We start from the raw sequence: 7,215 nt of genomic DNA, 5'->3' as shown, positions 1-7,215 counted from the left end.
AAACAATGATTCTTATAGCAGCTAGAAAATTAACATCTGTAGTAGTAATTGCTTAGACTCTACTGTTGTGCTTGTGGATTGTAATCAGACCTTGATGTATGTGATCTCTATCTCTAGTACGAGAAAGGGTCAATTAAAAGTTTTCTTGTCACAGAGGAGAAGAAGGAACATGCAATCTTGAGAGTGGGCCAATTAGGTCCCTGCCAGCCAAAGTTCACTCCATTGCAAGGTAAGTCCTAGGACACTGTCTTGAGTAGAGTAGAGGGTACTGTTAACAAAATAGATTAGTCAAGTCCCTTTATGGTTATAATCAGATTCATAATTTGCCAAGTTACGCTTATATATCTTCCCTCCTACATCAAAACCAAAACTTAGAAGTGACGTGTCGGGAATTAATAGGGGTTGTAATTTTTACTTTATGCTCTTAACATGTTCTCGTGTGGATTGTCTTTTCATGGGCTGAAACCTCAACTCACGCAACAATTTTTATTTTTATTTTTTTTTTTTAAATCTCCTTCAAATGCGACGTCAAATGGATTTGAATCTATATTGCCATTATTCGATCTTCAGATTTCCTTCCGTTACGTTGACATGAGAAAGTTATCCTGAGGGTTAGAGTACAAACTCTAAAACAATTTCTCTCCCTTCAGACACTTGTTATCAATTAAGTGAAGATATAGTAGATAGTCTTGCCGTTCTAAAACCATTTTCTTGTTGGAATCACAAAAGTTTGGGAAATAAAATCTTGGCTCTTACACGTTAAGCAAGGGGTTATCTCACATTTGGTCGTAGTTCAATTTGACAACTCAATAGCTTATCGTAATGAGTATAATACGCAGCGTTATTAAGGGGCTAATCAGAGTTAAGTGAAGAAGCAAACTAGAGGGGGGTTCTTGCGTGATGTTATTCTTCACTAACTAGAGGACTCGCTCTTTTGTTTATCTTGCTAACTCACGCAATACTATGAGCAACACTTTCATGTGCTAGTTCTATTAATCATGTCTCTGTCGACCAACTTTCGTAATATTCGTGTTCTTAAAATAGAATAATTATGTGTAACATCTATTTACGGAGAGGATCTATATAAGGTGTTATTGGACAACGAATTAAGTAAACGCCTCCTCAATGAGCCAAACACAAAAAAGTGTTGAAAATATAATCCTGTTTATTTATAAAGAAAATAATAAATTATTTATTTTCCCAATTGTTGAAAAGAGCTATAGAATTGAAATTATTATTAACTAAATGCATTAACCAAGTTGAACTTCTTTATTACAAATGGAGTAACTAGTTTTTGGATGAAAGATTTTTTTAGTCTCTTGGTACTTTTGAGACAGACAGTATGCTTTGACTCTAACTTGGTCAAATTAAGTAAAGATTAAGATCATTATAAAACTCAAATTATCATCCCAAACTTAATTAGTAGCCATTCAAATCTTTTCAGTCAAACTATTATCTGTTTGACCGACTTGTTACGTTATTTTGATAAGAAGAAACATTGAGAAGATTATTTTGAATAAACGAGTTACAAAATCTCCTTTCATGAGGCTAGTTTGCATGAAACTGATATATTCATTAAATACAACATCCTCTAACATTTTTTTAATTCATGCTTGACTATGAATCTTTACTTGAAATATGTTCGAGTGTATTTTTAACAAAAAATAAATTACAATTTTTTTAATAAATGATACTAATTATGGATGACAGTTTTGTAATTTATCCTTTTGACTGATCTAGTGTGGAGCTTAGCCATTTGATAATATACATATATACAAAGATAATGTCAGACTAGAAATTAGTCAGTAGCTTCGAATTGTGTCATGAGATTACTCAATGCATGCATGCACGGTTCTAGATATGCTTCAAGCACACTCACATTATACTACAGTTTGAATAAATAAAAAATCATGATCTTTTGCCTATAGTTTTTTCTCCTTGATTTTCATAATGCAAAGACTCAGAACACTCTTCGTCTCCCAAGAAGGCATCCAAGCATTGGGAGCACCAAGATTGCAGCTTAATCTTGGCATCCAATTTATTTGGTCTTCATGGATGACTTGTGACTATTTAAATTATACTTCATTCTCTTTCTATTGCTTCAATATTGATCATATCAATACATAGAGTACTTCTGCTATCTTTGTTTCCAGAATGGCAAGTGCTAGATTGAGAAGACATGACCAAGATCATGAGCCGAATAAGTTTCTCTTCAGTTGATTTTGGCAAAGCTAGCTTCAATTTGACTAACGTTATCAATTATTAATTATTAATCCTGATTTGCTTATTTAGTGCAAACTAATATTTGTTCAAAGCGAGGTAATTAATTGAGGCAAAAAATATGGTTTTTTTTTTGGGGGTGGGGGGATGGAATAGAAATATTATATGCATTTTCTATTTAGTATGTGTTTTAGTCTTTTAGAGTAATGTTATATATATCAAAGTTTTCATACAATAGAATTTTGTTGTAGCTAGGCACATATAACAGTTTATGCGTTTATCATTTCTATTACCATCAGTAGACCTTTTTTTCATTTTAATATTATAAAGTTTCATTTATTTTTTTAACTTTTTTGTGTTACTTTTTTTTGTTTTTATGAAGTTTCATTTATTTTTAACTTTTGAGAACAGCTATTTTAAACTTGTCAAAATAGTACTCCAAAGTTTCACCTAGTTTACGCTTTGATGCCTTATATTAGTTAATTGTCATAGATTTAGTTGGAATTAGATCCCGGGAATATCTCATGAGCTATTTTGAACATATTTATCCTTGTTTTACAGAGAAAATCTCTGAATCCGCCTTCTTCTTCTGTTCTCGTCTATTTAAATGACCATTAAACTGATAAAGATGCCATTCTAGTTCTCAACGACAAGCTATCAGTAGGCTTATCTTTTGGTCAAACTAGCTTTAAAGCTAGTTTTTTTTATTTCTAACCGTTTGATAAAGTAATAAATAAGTTAGCTTATAAGTATCATTTTCAAAAGCTAATGTACCTCTGCTTTTAAAAAACTAGCTTAAGAGCACATCTATACGAGCTAGGTTTGCCCAAACAAATTACTATTCTACCCAAATAATTTTAATAGTACTTTTATCATAAAAACCAAAAGCAACTAAAAACCTATATAACAGCTGAAATTTAAACATTGTTGGGTTAAACTAAAAACAGCTGCAATTTTAGAATATTTACATACAGGGTTATTGGAATTACTAATTAAGAGATCGATGAGACCGACCACAAATATCTATTTGAGCTAATTGTTTGAAAATTCAAATATGCTACTAATTTCAATCAGGCTAAATGCAAATAGGCTACTAATAGGCTGGGGCTAAATGCAAATTAGTGATTATAAAAATAAGGGCTGGGATGATTTTTTTTTTTTAAATTATGGGCCACGTATTGTCATTTTAAAAGGTTTTTAAAGGCAATTTCGAAATTGATGGGAGTGCAGATGCACAGCAAATTGATAACATGCATCCGCTCGTGATTGCACATAGATCCTATGTTGCATTGCGCTTTGGAATTTCTTATTCACATAATTGATTTTGGTAAATTTACCCCGCATGATTTTTTTTGACTTTTTTTATCCCGTGTGAAATTTCCCCAAATAATTAAGGATGTTAGTGAAACTAGTGAGTTTATATCTGCCAAACTCAAATTACATATAGAATTGGTGAGTTTTCAATTGCGATATTGCAAGGGATCTATGTGCAATTAGCTAATCCTAAAACGAAAGGACTCTTCTGTCTGTCTCTCTCTCTCTCTCTCTCTCTCTCTCTCTCTCTCTCTCTTTTCTTTCCCCCTTTTTTTCGTTCTTATTTACTTGTCATTGATTTCCCCAATGCTTTAGCTTGTGCACGTAATTAAGAACCAGTCAACCTCTAGGTGGTTCAAACCCAAACTGTTACTTACAAACCACATCGTGTGAACCCAAACAAGTGAACAAGAAATAAACATGAGCCGAACCAAGTAAGTATTGGGCTTTGACAGCATCCTTTTAAAGAAAAGAAAAAGAAAGAAAGAAAATCACAAAGGAAAATTGTGTTAATGCCCCAAAAGCAATATATTCATGTGCTGCAGCTCTTTTACTTTTTCCCTACGTGGTTCAGTCCCAAAAAGTATGACATCTTGTGCTGTAGGCCTCTTTTAGCAATTATTATCAGCCAACTAAGCATAGATAGAGAATAAAAAACACAAAACCCCAAAACCACAAAATGCCCTTATCTCTTTCATGTTAGGTCTACTTAGAACTAACATGAACTCTTATTAGAACTAACATGAACTCCAATTAGAACTAACACGAACTTTTATTAGTTAGAACTAACATGAACTCTTATTAGAACTAACATGAACTCCAATTAGAACTAACACGAACTTTTATTAGAACTAATTTAATTTTACTCTTATTAGAACTAACATGAACTCCAATTAGAACTAACACGAACTTTTATTAGAACTAATTTAATTTTTTTAAGTCTAATTTAAATCATGTTATGTTTAATTACTCTTATTTTAAGTCTAATTTAATTGGACTTAACATGAAATTAGACATAAAAAAGTTAAAATAGACTTAACATGATTGAAATTAGACTTAAAAGGAATTTAACATGATTGAAATTAGACTTAAAATTTCGTGTTATAGGTCTAATAAAAGTTCGTGTTAAGTCTAATTTCATGTTAGGTCTAATAAATTCGTGTTAAGTCTAATTTCATGTTAGGTCTAATAAAAGTCCGTGATAGGTCTAATAAAAGTTCATGTTAGGTTTAATTGGAGTTCATGTTAGTTCTATTTTGTATTTTTGTTAGTTCTAACTCATGTTAGGTCTAATTGGTGTTCATGTTAGTTCTATTTCATGTTCATGTTAGTTCTAATTCATGAATTAGAACTAATACGAACTGAGTTAGAACTAACACGAACACGAAATAGAACTAACATGAATTAAAACTAACATGAGTTAGAACTAACACGCACACGAAATAGAACTAAGATGATTAGATCTAACACGAACTTTTATTAGACATAACACGAACTTTTATTAGACATAACACGAACTTTTATTAGACCTAACATGTAATTAGACTTAACACGAACTTTTATTAGACCTAACACGAATTTTTATTAGACCTAACATAAAATTAAACTTAACACGAACTTTTATTAGAACTAACACGAACTTTATTAGACCTAACATGAAATTAGATTTAACACGAAATTTTATGTCTAGTTTCAATCATGTTAAATTTCTTTTAAGTCTAGTTTAAATCATGTTAAGTCTAATTCAATTTTTAAGTCTAATTTCATGTTAAATCTAATTAAATTAGACTTAAAATAAGTTAAATTAGATATAACATGATTTAAATTAGACTTAAAAGGAATTAAATTAGTTCTAATAAAAATCCACGTTAGTTCTAATTAATTGGAGTTCATGTTAGTTCTAATAAGAGTTCATGTTAGTTCTAAATAGGCCTAACATGAAAGAGATAAGAGCATTTTGGGGTTTTGTACTTTTTATTCTTTCTCTATGCTTAGTTGGCCGGTAATAGTTGCTAAAAGAGGACTGCAGCACAAGATGCCACACTTCTTGGGGCTGAATCACATAGGAGAAAAGTGAAGAGTTGCAACACATGAAGATATTGCTTTTGGTGCATTGATTGACACAATTTTCCCTTGTGTTTTTCTTTCTTTCTTTTTCTTTAAAAGGATGCTGTCAAAGCCCAGTACTTACTTGGTTTGGCTCATGTTTATTTCTTGTTCACTTGTCTTTGGGTTCACACAATGTGGTTTGTAAGTAACAGTTTGGGTTTGAACCACCTAGAGGTTGACTAGTTCTTACGTGCACGAGCTAAAGCACTGGGGAAATCAACGACAATAAAATAAGAACGAAAAAAAGGAGAGAGAGAGAGAGAGAGAGAGAGAGAGAGAGAGAGAGAGAGAGAAGAGTCCTTTCATTTTAGGATTAGTTAATTGCACACAGATCCCTTGCAATATCGCAATTGAAAACTCACCTTCTATGTAATTTGAGTGGCAGATATAAACTCACTAGTTTCACTAACATCCTTAATTATTTGGGGAAATTTCACACGGGATAAAAAAGTCAAAAAAAAATTCATGCGGGATAAATCTACCAAAATCAATTATGTGAATAAGAACTAACATGGGCACCAATTAGACCTAACATGGGTTAGAACTAACACGAACACGAAACAGAACTAACATGAACTCCAATTAGTCCTAACATGAACTTTTATTAGACTTAACACGAACTTTAATTAGACCTAACACGAACTTTTTTTAACCTAACATGAAATTAGACTTAATACAAATTTTTATTAGACCTAACATGAAATTAGACTTAACACGAACTTTTATTAGACCTAACATAAATTTTAAGTCTAATTTCAATCATGTTAAATACCTTTTAAGTCTAATTTAAATCATGTTAAGTCTAATTTAATTTTAACTCTAATTTTATGTTAAGTTCAATTAAATTAGACTTAAAATAAGTTGAATTATACATAACATGGTTTAAATTAGACTTAAAAGAAATTAAATTATTTCTAATAAAAGTTTGTGTTAGTTCTAATTGGAGTTCATTTAGTTCTAGTAAGAGTTCATGTTAGTTCTAAATAGACCTAACATGAAAGAGATAATGACATTTTTTGGGGTTTTATATTTTTTATCCTCTCTATATGCTGAGTTGGCGGGTAATAATTGCTAAAAGAGAGTTGCAGTATAAGATGTCACATTTCTTGGGGCTGAACCACATAGAAAAAAAATTAAAAGGGCTGCAACACATGAATTTATTGATTTTGATCACGCCTTCACAAAATTTTCCCAAAACACGAACAAAACAAAGTAAAAAACCTCTTACTTCTAAAGGAAAAGAAAGAAAGAAAAACACAACAAAACAAAACCAGAAAGTCAAGAAAGAAAAACACAACAAAACAAAATCAAAAACCTCTTAAACGTTTTATACTAATAAAATTCAGTACTTCTCATGAGAGAGAGAGAGAGAGAGAGAGCTGCCAAAGACTTGGACTCATGTGCGCTTGCAAAGTAAGCAAAGGCAGTAGCAGCAGATGAGGTGGCGCTTTCCCTCCTGCCCCACTTCCCACGCGCGCCCCCATCACCCTCCCCCCTTGACACGTGTGAACCCCCATCCTTGCATTACAAAGCACACAAGCAATATCAAACACCCCCCTCTCTTTCTCTCTC

Source organism: Asparagus officinalis, chromosome 6 (assembly GCF_001876935.1).
Source record: "Asparagus officinalis chromosome 6, Aspof.V1, whole genome shotgun sequence".
Taxonomy (NCBI): domain Eukaryota; kingdom Viridiplantae; phylum Streptophyta; class Magnoliopsida; order Asparagales; family Asparagaceae; genus Asparagus; species Asparagus officinalis.
This window is presented reverse-complemented; position numbering follows the sequence as displayed.